The sequence below is a fragment of the Amblyomma americanum genome, chromosome 10 (assembly GCF_052857255.1).
Source record: "Amblyomma americanum isolate KBUSLIRL-KWMA chromosome 10, ASM5285725v1, whole genome shotgun sequence".
Classification (NCBI taxonomy): Eukaryota; Metazoa; Arthropoda; class Arachnida; order Ixodida; family Ixodidae; genus Amblyomma; species Amblyomma americanum.
Window position 1 is genome coordinate 134,372,133 of NC_135506.1, and position 14,296 is coordinate 134,386,428.

The window sequence follows — 14,296 nt, forward strand, 5'->3', positions numbered from 1 at the left end:
CATATTTATTCGACATATTTACAGAGGTCCAGAGCACCGACAAAAAAGCTGAAATAGAAAGCTTGACGGGGTCTGTGCCCCTTAACAATTCATGTGCGTACGGACTTGTATAAATGATAGTTGGCATTGTCAGTTGCAAATTTATAATTCAGAACATAAAGAGTCATGACTAAAAACTAAATGAACAATTCTTTTAATAATAACTGTGGACAAACAATTCTCAATATACAAGTAAAAAACCTTCTCGGTAATGGTAGAAGGTAGATACACGGATAATAGCTGAGTAACACAAAGGTCGACAGCCGGGAAGCACGGGTGAATACAGGACAAGAATGCCAAAAATAGGAACGTTAGGAAAAACAAGAGAAAGTGACACGTTGGTGAAAGTTGTAAAACCAGTAGGAAGAGACAGTCTTTCTTGTATGTTTTCTTTTAGCTGACTGGATTTTTTTTCATAGATTACGAATATTTAGTAGGGACGGTAATCCCACGCGTAATGACTGAGTGCTGTAGTTGGTGTGCACTGATGGAATGTGCCATGTTTCATGGCGACGTGTTTCATAAACATTGTTATTTCTCATCAAGTTCGATAATGCTGCAATAAAATTATTATTGGGTTTCTTCTTTTAAAGTATAGCTTGAGTAATGTGTCATTATATAGAACGTGAACTGGACGGATTTTCAGATTATCAAAGTGGGGTTCTGTATGAGCATCATATCAGCAGTCGGAAATGGCGCGCACTGACTTTTTCTGCACTAGAAACGGCTTGTTCATGTGAGCTGCAGTCGTAGTCCCCAAATTAGTTGACAATAGCTAATGTGCGAAAGAATGAGTGAGTTATAAATAACTAATTTTACTCTGGTCGGAAACAATGAACGTAATTTCGCTATTACTCCAACTACTTTGGCAATTTTGTTATCCACCATGTCGACATGTGAATTCCAAGATAGATGTTCCTCGATTATGACCCCAAGACTATTGTAGGAATGGACGATGTCAATGACTGATGTTCCCATCATTAGATTACCAGGAACGAACACGTCTCGATTTTTCGCCCTGAAGAGAATGGCTTTAGTTTTACTAATGTTGATTGTTAGTGAGGATAGAGGGCTTCATTTGTGCAAATTTGACAATGTATGGTTTATGCGGTTGAATAACCCCACCGGTTACGTTGAAGTAAAAAATATGGTAGTATCATTGTCACGGATCTCCCAGGGGACCACTCGGACCGAAAGAATAGACTAGGCGACAGGTGTACCCACACAGACGCACATTTAATACACCTTACGTGACACAAACACTAGCGCACAAAGCTAACTAACAAAACTAACACACAACAGAAAGGCTATCAATACACACGACCCGGCAACACTGTTACTAGCGTCTACTACTAGCTTTCTACAGTTAGCGGTCGGCGTTCCTGCTCACGGTTGGTTCGCTGCGGATGCGGCGTTGAATGGGTTCAGTAGCCGGCGTCGAGGTGGCGTTCGACGTGCTTAGGCTGACGTCGCCGGCTACGTCGTGCAAGCTCCCGTGGAGGTGATGGCGGTGTTGTTGGCGTTGGCGGCATCACCAGGATTGGTGGCAACAGCGCTGGAGACACCCCTGGCCATAGCAGGTGGTAACGTCCTCCGTTGACTCCACGGAATGTGGCTCAGGAACGGCAGGAAGTCCAGGGTGCGACGCCGTGGAACTCGAGCTCACTGAAGCAGTAGCCGGCGTTGCTCTCTTCCAGCCGAAGCGTTCCTGACCCGCCGGAGCCTCCGCTTCTCTGTTCCTCCCCCCGTGCCTCGCTCTCCCTCGCGCTTTTATAGCCTTGGCGTTAGTCCACGTAATCCTTGTCGCCCTCCTTTTCTTCTCTTCTCCACCAATCATCTCTTCTCACCTCACAGAATACTTTTTCATCTTCTTTATTCTTCGGTTAGTCCACGTCATCCTTATCGCCAACTCGTCTTCTTCAAACCTCTTTCGTTCATAATTTTATTTTAGACTCCTTATTATATGTGACAAGGGCCCCCTCTCTCTAGAGTTTTTCTATTAAAAACTACTCACAGCATCCTCATCTTCAAGCCTTAATTCCAGCAAACCGACTATCTTCTGTGGGGATTCTGGACCCAGCACACAACGCACTGCAGATAACAAGCACACACCAACAGCTCACCACTAACACAGCACACAAAACTGCATTTTCGGAACATTAACACACCACTGCCGTTGTCCGTACGGTGTTCTTAATAAACATGTTAATGTCCACAACACACTCCCTTGGATAATCACTTAACATTAACAGCAGGAACAGCAACAAGAAAAACGAGATACATCCCAGAGATACCTAGAGCTGTTCAGTTGGCTCTACTCATGAAGTCCGCTCCAACGTTATCTCTTCCTCTAATATATTCCACCTGAAATGACTATTCTTGCAAAGCCAAACACTAGCTTATGACTTTACTGTGGTTCATTTTGGCCTTTCTTAACTATTCAAGCGGCTGATGATCCGTTTGAATTCTGAAATGTCTCCCATAAAGATAAAGGTGAAATTTCTTTACCGCCCACACCACCGCCAAGCATTCCGTTTCAACAGTGAAGGAGTTGCGTTCACTAGACGATAATCTCTTACTTGCAAAAGATACCGGATGTAGCACGCGATTCTCTTCTCGCAAAAGTAGGGATCCTGATGCTCGAGTGCATCAGTGCGAAGAACAAATCTTTATCCGTATTCGGAGCAAGCAGAACGGGCGGTTTTTCCATACGCCATTTTAAAATCACGAATGCGTTCTCATGTTCCGCAGTCCAATTCAACTTATTGCTTGCGCTTTTCTTGGTGAGTTCGACAAGCGGTCGGCTATGTGGGCACAATTGAGAATAAAGTCCCTGTAGTACCCCGTTAAACCCAGGAACGACTGTACCTCTTTCTTGGTCGTCGGTGTCTGGACTTCCGGTATTTTGACCAAGATGTCGTCTTTCGTCGCGATGTGGCCCATCCCTAGCTTGAGTCCGAGAAAAAAAAAAGTGGTTTCAAAGCCCACCTCACATTTTGTGGGTTTAATGGTAAACCTGGCTTGCTGAATCCTATCAAATAGTTTTTCCAGCGTACTCACATGCTCTTCCCACGTAACTGTTGCCACAAGGATGTCATCAAAATAGCGTTATACATTTCGCAGCCCATCCAAAGCCTTCCTCATTAGCTTCGTGAATATTTCGGATGCTGTCTTCAAACCAAACGGCATAAATTTAAACTTAAATAAACCTGACGAGCAAGAAAAGGCAGTGTTCTCTTTAGACGAATCTTCCGCTGGTATTTGTCAATACCCTTTAGCTAAGTCAAATTTAGAAAAAACCTTTCGTGAGCCGCCATACCGAACACCACATCCGTTCTTGGTATATGTTCGGCACCGGGTACTATAAGATCATTTAGCCGACGAAAATCTACTCACAGTAGGTTAGTACAATTGGGTTTTTTGACAACCACGAGAGGCGCATTGTATGTTGAACACGTCCTCTCCCAACCAAGCCCCAACTTATCCCGCACCTTATTTTCTATTGATTCTTTAACTACAAGAGGTAGTGGGTATTGTTTCACGCTGATGTGTCTATCTATATAGGGACCTAGTTTGCAACATATGACATCCGTTCTGCGCGGCAAATCCCAACAGACATCCCCCTTGCTTTGGAGAATGGCGTATATCCGTAATCTTCTGTCTTCATTCAAATTGGTGTTTAGTAACACCTCATTCCATCCTGCAGTTTTCTTCCCACTGCACGTGGGCACCTCGCCAACACCATCTCTCTCCTCTGCCACTAATGAGCATGCTACCTTGGGGGCGCACAGTACCGGGAATCTTTCTTCGTACTTTTTGAACATGTTTGCATGGAAACCTTCTTGGTTGGGTAGCAGGATGAGAACCGTGTCACCCGGATTCAGATTCCTGTGAGTGGCTTTCTTTTTATAGTAGCCCTTATAGCGTTCGCGCGCCTTTTCCAGGCCTTCGTGTGCAAGCCTGCATGTTTCTTCCAACTTGTCCTGCCGCTCAAGACGTATCTGTATGTTGTCTTGAGATCTGATGCAATCTCTTTATTGGCCCACAGCTCCTTGAGTATTGTAAGTGGACTTCTAACGGTTCTCTACTACAACATCTCGAAGGACGAAAAACCAGGTCTCATATGCGGCACTTCGCGGTAAGCGAACAAAAGAGCTGGGAGATATCTATCCCAATCTGTAGGTCTCTCTCCTGGCACATTTTCTTGATCATATTTTTGAGGGTGCCGTTGAACCGCTCTGCAAGCCCGCTACACATGGGATGAATATGGCGTTGTTTGTAATTGCCTTACTGAAAAAGGCGGTTAACCTCCTTCATTAGTTCCGAGGTGAAGTTCGAGCCCCGGTCACTCAAAATTTCCCTCGGGAACTCATAACGCGAGAGCATCTCTACAAGACCCTCCGCCACTTGGATACTGCCAATATTCTTCAATGTAGTCTCGTGAGGACAACGAGAAGCCACGTCAGCCAGAGTAAGCATATATCTATTGCCTCTGGTGGAAACTGGAGAGATTGGCCACACAATGTCAATAGCCCCTCTTTAAAATGGTAGGTAGATGGCTGGCATCTTGGCCAGAGGTACGGGACCAACTCTTCCCTTCGGGACTGTGCGCTGGCACACGTCACACGAGCGAACAAAGCGTTTAATGCCACTCTGAACACCCGGCCAAACAAACTCCTCGGTGATCCTAGACACCGTTTTTTGAACATCCTGGTGTCCGGCCATAAAGGCGTCATGTCCTAAGCGTAACACTGTCTCTCTCATATCTTTCGGTAACACGAGCTGTTGGACCCGCCTTCCTGAGCTAAATACGCATTCCCAGAGCAGAAGACCGTTTACCAATTAATATTCGAATGACGTACGACCCCACTTTCTTTTCACTTTTTTCCCGACTCTTTCGAAGCAGGCTTTCACGCTCGGGTCTTCTCTTTGCATAATTGCAATTTCGCCTGACGTTACGCTCAGGCACATCGTAACGGGAGTAGAGAGTGGACGCTGCATTGCGGGGGCTGTCACTTGAGCTCTTATATTCACTGCTGACGAGAAACTGACTGCCCCATCACCCGCCTGAGCTGTCGTGGGCCTTTCCTCCTTTGGATGCTCTTCAACGTCCAGTATCCTCCACTCGGGATCGGGGTCCTCGACACTTGCTCCCGTAATGTTTCCCAAGATGAGATCGTAGATGGGTTGTTCTACGCATTTTGTTACTACCTGTCCAGTATAATATGGCGTGGACACTAGAATCCTGGATTCAGGGAGGTACCTTACGGTGCTATCTACAAGAGTGATGGCCGACGCTTCCACTGTATGATCCTCGTTCTTCACTAGGCTTCTCCGAACCAAAACTGTGTTGCCTCCGCTCTTTCTAAGCACCAATAAAGAACGATCTCCTATTTTCCCAAACGCTACCGGCATTGCTGCTTTCGACTTGGGTGTTCCACTCACCGCCTCATTTTCCAGCGGCGTTTGCTCTCCTTTTAGCTGTGGAACTTCAGGTGGTGTGACAATTTCTGCCCGAGAGTCGACAACGCATGCAGCTCGGTCCTGCGTTCTATATCGTCACTCATCCAGAGTATGACCCCTCCTCTTACAAACTTGACACACAACCTGTGTATTTTGCTCAACGCCAGCGGTGTCCTGTGTTCCTTGTTCTTGTGTCTTCGTCTTTTGCACTGGTTTCCTTCTTTAGTCTGACAGTCTACTGCACGGTGACCCACCTTGCCACAGAGGAAACACCGTACTGGCGCCTCTGATTCACCGCCATATGCTTTGGTTTTGTCGCATCTGTCTCTAGGAGCGTTTGTGTTTCCTCCTTTGCCTTACACATATTTCTCAGCCGTTGAGCCTCGAGGAATTGGTCGTCAGTGTCGGTAAACTCTTCCAATGAACACAACTTTCTTTCATAAATAGCGCCAGCTTTGGACTTCAGCATGCTAAAAACTGCTCTTTCATCAGCTTCTCACGCATCCCTTCAAAACTATTTTCTGTGTTTGACATATCAACCCACCTATCGAAATAGTTGGTCAGCCTACAGGATAACTTGTTAGCGGTTTCAAAATCCTCACTTTTCGCGGTGCGAAATCTCTCGCAAAACCCTCTGCCGTCAACCTGAATCTTTGGAGGAGTGCCTTTTTGACTTTCTCGCAGTAAATGGAATCAGCAGCAGGCACCCTCCCAAACACATTAAGTACCTCTCCGACTAAACACATGCTCAATGCCGTGGCCCACTCAATATTCTCCCAGCCTTGCCCCAAAGCTATCCTCTCGAATCGTTGCAGATATGCATCCAGATCACCTCCTTTGTCATCAAAAGGAGCCATCAGCTTTCTTGGGCAAACTATGGCCGGTCTAGGAAAATCTTTACCCGCTAAGGAACGCTGATCATTGTCAGTGAGCTCCTCATATCCTCCCGCGACATGCGCCTCTTTGCAGAAAAGAAACGCATTCTCCCATTCTATCCCTGTTTTCTCCTGTTCTTCCTCGCGAGCCCTTCTAGCCTCCCGCTCTTCTGCCTCGTGAGCTCCTTTATTTGCTTCGCCAGCTGATTTACCCTCCCACTCTTCTGCTTCGCGAGCGTCTGGGCGTGCTTGTGCCCTTTCCTCTCTCTGCCTTTTTGTCTCTTATTTCTCCTCATCCCAGAGACGCATCGCCTCTTCCTTCCTTAACCTAACTTAAGCGGCAGTTCTAACGTTTTACCCAAATCCATATTTCTGCCGTTCAGAGATCGAAAAAATCATCGACAAAGAAAAAAGGATATGAATCCTGGCTCAAGCTTGCCACTTAACTTTGTCACGGATCTCGCAGGACAACTCTCGGACCGAAAGGTTGGACTAGGCGACAGGTGTACCCACACAGACGCATATTTAATACACCCTACGTGACAAAAACACTAACAAAACTAACAAAACTAACACAAAACACAGACTATCAATACGCACGACCCGGGAACAATGCTACAAGCGTCTACTACTAGGGTTTACTGTGTGCAGTCGGCGTTCTTGCTCACGGTTGGTTCGCTGCGGATGCAGCTTTGCATGGGTCCAGTAGCCGGCGTCGAGGTAGCGTTCGACGTGCTTGGGCTGGCGTGACTGGCGGGTGTTGCAAAAAGGTTGCAAGCCCCAAGGGTAGCGTTGGCCTGGCGGCCTGGGGCAAAGCTGGTAACATCCGAAGGTCCCGGCAAAGGATGAGTCGACTGGCAACAGAACAACTTGTTTATTCTGGCATCGCAAAAGAGCAGCCGGTCAGGGCGACCACGTTACTCGAAGGAAGGAATCGGAGTCTCTCGTTGGCGTCCGGGGCAGCTCCCTTTATACCCACGGAGTCGAGGGCAAGAAGGAACGGCTTGGGAAGAGGCGTCCGATACGGCGACGCTTGAACATGTCCAGACGTGACGGGCGCGTCCGCCGGGCCGGCGCCGGTCAGACCTCCTCGCCTCCCAGTTGGGGAGCTCCTCTCCCCGGCTGCCGCGCTTTGACAAGCGTGGGCACCAACATGCACACACACACACACACGCACGCACGACGACACGTGGCACTGAAACCTGCCTGGACGCGCTTGGCGGGAGGCGTTGCGGCAGCGATGAACGGGCCCAAAATGACCGCCACTTTGAACGAAGCCGCGGCGTCCGTTGCATCCGCGCCGGCTATACCGCGCGTCGTAGGCGAGACGTAACAGACCGCCCCGCCGGGAGAAGGAGATCCCGATGGTCAGGGGACTGCATCCGCTGTCCAGAGGGATGTCGCTCGATGATGCTCGTAATCGAAACCGGTCGTCCCTCGACGTTGCTTGAGCGCAGCGCACAGAGAAGGCCTCGTTCTCGGGTTCAGGATCACATAGGACACTGCAAAGTCACTTCGGGAGAGTTGCCATTTTTGTGCTCGTTCCCAGCAAGCGTTAGAACTACGCCGAAACGCAACCGCTCAGTCAGCAAGCACGAGGCAACCCTCACTAAGCTCTGCCAGGCTCTTTCCCCTTTTATACTACTGCCTAGTTCCTTACAGTAGTCAAGCAGCACTCAGAACGCGTCCACAAATTGGAAAATTGCACTAGAAAGCACATAATCACTTTGAAACACTAAACAAAAGAAATATGTTAAAAATCCTGCCTCAGGAAGAAAACATCACTAACAAACAACTTTGAGGCGGATTCCTACGTTAGGGGCTTCGACTTAAGCCGTCGGCGTTACCGTTGAGACTCCCCTTTTTGTAACGCACCTCAAAGGAATATTGTTGCAAAGCGAGGCTCCAGCGCAGGAGGCGGCCATTTTTGGGAGATATGGTCTGCAGCCATTGGAGAGGGCAGTGATCCGTCTCAATGATAAACCTCGAGCCGGCTAGGTAGCATGACAATTTCTGAACGGCCCACACGAGACACGCACACTCTTTCTCAGTGGCGCTGTACGCCTGCTCACGACAGGTCAGCTTACGACTAGCATACAGGACGGGGTGTTCCACTTCTCCATTGTCCCTTTGGCACAGTACAACGCCCATGCCTCGCTCACTAGCATCGCACTGAACAACGAACCCTTTTGTGTAGTCTGGCGATCGTAGCACAGGCTGGCTTGTTAGGGCGCTCTTTAGGGCGCTAAAAGCTCTTTCCTTTGTCTCGCCCCAGACGACTGTTTGGGGCTCTGTTTTTCTTAGAGCATCCGTCAGGGGAGCCACGATATGGGAGTACCTGGGGATGTACCTCTGATAGTAGCCGGCGACACCTAAGAACGACCGAATATCGGTCTTCGTGCGCGGTTGCGGGAAGTCTCGCACAGCGGCCACCTTTATTTCAGAGGGGCGGCGACGACCCTGTCCAATCACGTGACCGAGGTAGACAACCTCGGCCTGTGCTAATTGGCACTTGGGAGCCTTGACTGTCAAGCCCGCTTCGCGCAGGCGGGTTAGCACTGCCCGCAAGTGTGCCATATGCTCAGACCAGGATGCGGAGAATATCGCTACGTCGTCTAAATACGGTAAAGCGAATTCTTCCTGTCCCCGCAACACTTTGTCCATGAGGCTTGAAAAGCAGTATGGCGCGTTCTTCAAACCAAAACTCAAAACTTTAGGACGGAATGTTCCCATTGGTGAAATAAACGCCGCATACCTACTAGCCTCTTCTGTAAGTGGAACCTGCCAATAACCCCTGACAAGATCTAGGGTGGAAATAAACTGAGCGCTACTAACTTTCTCAAGGCGCTCCTCGATGTTAGGGATCGGATAAATTTGATCCTTAGTGATGGAATTAAGCCTGCGGTAGTCGACGCAAGGACGAGGTTCCTTGCCCGGTACCTCAACTAAAATCAAAGGGGAGGTATAATCACTCTCACCCGCCTCAATAACACCGAGCTGTAGCATTTTCTTTACCTCAGCCTCCATAATATCGCGCTGGCGGGGTGACACCCGGTACGCCTTGGATCGTACTGGCTCTGGGGAGGTAAGTTCTACATCATGAGTAAGGACAGAAGTCCTACCAGGCCTCTCAGAGAACTGACCTTCAAACTCTTGTAAGAGTTGGTGTAGTTCGGTTTTCTGCTCAGCCGACAGCGGTGCATTAATGATTAAGTCACTAATGACCTGATCAGTGTCTTCCCTGTTCGTCACTGAGCCTAGTCCCGGAAGCTCGACCGGAAGCTCTTCTAACTTTCCCGTGTCAGGCATTTCCTCTCCTGTACCTGATGCCTTCAACGCTACAGGCTCAATTTTATCCAGTTCTGACGTGCTAGGAATATCAGCTTTGTGCGCCTCCGACCCTTTTTCATTGTTCGGCCCCGCAACTACCGCCTTTGCAGCGAGCTCCCGAACTCTCGATCTGGTTAAGGCCTGAACGCTAGCCTCACCAAACAAAAGCCCCTTCTCGCGCAGGAGGTGATCGGACCTGTTCGAAAATAGGTACGGGTACTGGGGGGGGGGGGGCAGCATAGAAGACACTACGGCCTCCGTCTCAAGTGCTCCGAAAGGTCCTTCAATAAGCACTTTTGCTACGGGCAGACACACGCTATGAGCTTCCACGGCTTGCTTGATCCATGCGCACTCGCCCGTGAACATATCGGGTTCTACGTAAGAGGGGTGAACTACATCTATTGTAGCTGCAGAATCACGAAGCACTCGGCACTCTTTCCCGTTCACGAGGAAGTCTCGCATGTAAGGCTCGAGAAGCTTCATGTTCTCGTCAGTGCTACATAATGACAAACACACGACTTTTCTTTTTGTTTCTGGACACTGCGCCGAAAAGTTACCCGGCTTCTGGCACGTATAACACACGCGCGCTTGCCTCCTCTCGAACCGCTTTCTGCGTTCGGCTTCGGCTGCCGCCGTCTCCTTACGTTCGGTCGGACTGCTTTCACTCGCATCCGCACTACGCGTGTCCCCCCTTGCTCTCATGGGTGTGAACTTCGGCCTCTCAGACTTGGAGCCAAATTCACCCTTTTGACCGTCCTTAGCTCCGCGAGCCCGACGCGTCACAAACTCCTCGGCTAGCTCGGCGGCTTTAGCCACTGTACTAACGTCTGGCCTATCCAAGACCCAGTACCGCACGTTCTCAGGTAACCGACTATAAAACCGTTCTAGCCCGAAACACTGCAGAATTTTCTCGTGGTCACCAAACGCTTTCTCTTCTTCGAGCCACTCCTGCATGTTTGACATAAGCCTGTAGGCAAACTCTGTATATGACTCGCTTCTGCCTTTTTCATTTTCCCGATACTTCCGACGGAACGCCTCCGCTGACAGCCTGTACTTTTTTAGCAGACTCGATTTCACTTGGTCGAAATCCTCTGCCTCCTCTCTCTTCAAGCGAGCGACTACGTCGGCCGCCTCGCCGGGTAACAAAGTGAGCAAGCGCTGTGGCCACGTTTCCCGAGAGAACCCCTGCTTCTCGCACGTTCGCTCAAAGTTAACCAGGAACAAACCAATGTCCTCTCCAAGCTTAAACGGCCGCATCAGGTCAGTCATTTTGAACGATACCCGTTCTCCTGCACCGTGTGCCTGACTTCCATTACGAGCGCGTTCCATCTCTACCTCGAGACGCTTCATTTCCAAAGCGTGTTGACTGTCGCGCTCGTCTTTCTCTTTTTGTTCTTTACGTTCGCGCTCGTCTTTCTCTTTTTGCTCCCTCTCCTCAATGGTCTCAAGGCATTCCGACAGCTCGTCATCCTCAGCCTCCAACTCAAGAATAGCCCTTAGCAGTTCTGGTTTTCTGAGTTTGTCTGAGACATTCAGACCCAACTCTCTTGCAAGCTCCAGCAATTTCGGTTTGCGCAACGACTTCAAATCCATGGCTGCTCCGAATGCTGCTTTCTCTACTGCCTACTATTGTCTTGCCGCAAACTAACCCGGCAGCAACGACAACCACAATTACCAGCTCTGTTTCTGACACTAACAAAAGCCTGGCAAAACTCAGAAGAAGAAAGTCCCGCACTCACCAAACCTCGCAGCCAAGAATTCAGCGCAGTCGTTCCGCTGCAGGCAACCAGTCATCACACAGGGCTCGTTGCACTGCTCCCGGATGGTCGTTGTGCTGCTCAGCATACAGTTGACCGCATATCTTCGCTGCTGGCCTCCGTTGTCGGGATCTCACCGCTGGCAACCAGTTGTTGCAAATGGGTTGCAAGCCCCAAGGGTAGCGTTGGCCTGGCGGCCTGGGGCAAAGCTGGTAACATCCGAAGGTCCCGGCAAAGGATGAGTCGACTGGCAACAGAACAACTTGTTTATTCTGGCATCGCAAAAGAGCAGCCGGTCAGGGCGACCACGTTACTCGAAGGAAGGAATCGGAGTCTCTCGTTGGCGTAGTAGTAAGTGGATGAAAGGGGAAGAGGAAAGGAAAATGCACGGGCCTGTGACTGGTGTTAAAGCACCACCACCACTGCCGGCGTGCAGATAGAGAGAAGGATAGGTAGGGTTTCAGAGGAAGAAGGAAAAAGGGGAAAAAGGGGGGAGTATACAGATGCGGGAGACGCCGTCATCAGTCAGTCAGCTGCCTTGGGCTAGCAATAGCCGTCCAGACCCGTCTCCTCCAGGAAGGCGAGGAGAGACCGGAACGCCTTGGAAGCGTTGGGGCCGGTGGGGAAGAGGAGGGCACTGGCCGAGTTTGATGGAAGGCTCAGGTCCCTGTAGCAGGCAGCCAGCTTTGCCTGGTGGGTGGCCAAGGCAGGGCAATCGAGGAGGAGGTGGTCGATGGTCTCCTCCGAATGGCCACAGCGGGAGCAGTCCGCCGTGAGGGCCAAACCCTTGCGGTGGAGCCTAGCCCCGGTCCAGGAGCATCCGATGCGGAGCCGGAGCAGGAGGGACCTCTGCCGTCTTGTGATCCCCTTGTCTGGCAGGCGTTGTGGGGGTTTCCCTTGGGCAACCCTGGGGTCGGGGTGCTCCATTAGGAGCTGCCGCTCCGCGATGCTTCTGGCCACATCCAGGGGCACCACAGCAGTAGAGCAGGGGGTACGGTGTCCATGCGCAGCCTTGGCCAGGGCATCTGCCTCCTCATTCCCTGGGACTCCAACGTGGCTGGGGATCCAGGCCAGGGAGATAGAGCAGCCATGGGAACAGATTCTGTCCAGTCTGGCTGCCAGCTTGCGCACGATGGGCAGCCGGCTCCGTGGCTCTTGCAGAAGCTGAAGGGCCACCCTGGAGTCGCTCAGAATGGGCACAGTCTGCAGCGCGGGGTGGGACTCCAGGATGTCGGCAGCCAGGTGGAGGGCCGCCAGCTCTGCTGTGGTCGAGCTGGCCACGAACGGAAGCCTGGCCTGCCGGCTTTCTCCCAACGAAGGAGCGGTGCAAGCAGCTGCGGCAGACGGGCAAGCACCCATGAGGACCGACCCGTCCGTGTAGAGCTGTGTGCAACCGGCCAGGTCCTCCTCCAGGGTCGCTGCTGCTTCCTGCCGGAGGCCAACTGCAGGGGTGAGGCGCTTCGGCCTGGTGCCCCGTGGTGGCATGAGCACCCGGAACTGATGGCCCAGGTCCGGTCTTGGAGGGGAAGGAAGGTGCTCCGGCTGCCCACCCACCAGCTGTTCGAACTCCTGGGCAACCTTCCCCATTCGAGAATGAGGGTGGCCGAGGAGGCGCTCCAGGAGGGGACGCCCGTCCGGGGCGAGGTGGAGACGCTCAGCATGGCGGAGCGCAGTCCGCTGGGCCTGCAGCATCATGGGCCACACGCCAGCCTCTGCAAGTGTGGCCGAGATTTGGGAGCCACGGGGGAGTCCCAGACAGAGACGGACTGCAGCCCTCTGAGATCGCTCGATGGCCAGCTGCTGGTGTATGGTCATCTGGACCAGAGGGAGGGCGTACAGGAACTGGGCCCCTGCCATGGCCTGGAAGAACCGGAGCCCCATTTGTGGGGTGATACCGTTTCCCCCAGCCAGGAGACTCCGGATGGCGCCACGGACCCTGGTTGCCTGTCGGCAGAATGCCTTGACGGCTGGGCGCCAGGTGAGGTGGCGGTCGATCAGGAGGCCCAGGTAGCGGCAGGAATGCCGCCATGGGAGCTCCCGTCCTGCGACGCTGAGGTAGGTCTTCCCTGGGCGTGCTCCTGGCCGGATGTTGAGCAGCATGGCCTCAGACTTGGTGGGGGAGAGCTGCAGACCAACCCGTTCCAGGTAGGAGCCGACCCTGGTGATGGCCCGCTGTACGTTCTTGATGACCTGAACCCTCTGGCGCCGTGGTCTGCGACACCAAAGGGCAATGTCGTCCGCGTAGATAGCAATGCGGACGGGTAGTTTCAGGCCATCTGGGAGGCAGGTGGGCAGCTGGGCCATCACCAAGTTGAACAGCATGGGGCTCAGCACGCTGCCCTGGGGAACCCCTCTGGTGAGGGCCTGGGGAGTGCTGGTAGCGCCTCCAGCTCGAACACAGCTTGTGCGGTCCCGCAGGAAGCCCTGGATGTAGCCCCGAAGGTTGCCGGTGACGCCAAGGCAGTCCACGGCCCCGAGGATCGCCTCATGGTAGACATTGTCAAATGCCCCCTTCACATCTAGGAGTGTGAGGCAGACGACGTGGTGGGAGTGCCGTGCATCCTCGAGGCTGGACAAGATGTCGGCTATGGCGTCAGCAGTACAGCGGTGTCTCCGGAACCCAGACTGCTGCTCGGGCAGGAAGCGTGTGGCCGCAGCGATCCACTCCAGCCTCCCCAAGGCCATGGACTCCATGAGCTTCCCTGGGGCCGAGGTCAAGGACACCGGCCTGTAGGACAGCAGGTCAGCAGGTGGCTTGCCCGCCTTCAGGACCGGGACCACCAGGGCTGTGCGCCAGGCCTCAGGCAGGCGGCCTGTGGACCAGACCTCGTT

General features: G+C 52.0%; 1 protein-coding gene across 7 annotated transcripts in view; it reads left to right on the top strand.

Moving 5' to 3' along the window:
* LOC144107794 (multidrug resistance-associated protein 1-like) overlaps nucleotides 1-14,296 on the top strand; it is a 592,391-nt gene that overhangs the window by 403,680 nt on the left and 174,415 nt on the right. The window lies entirely within an intron of this gene.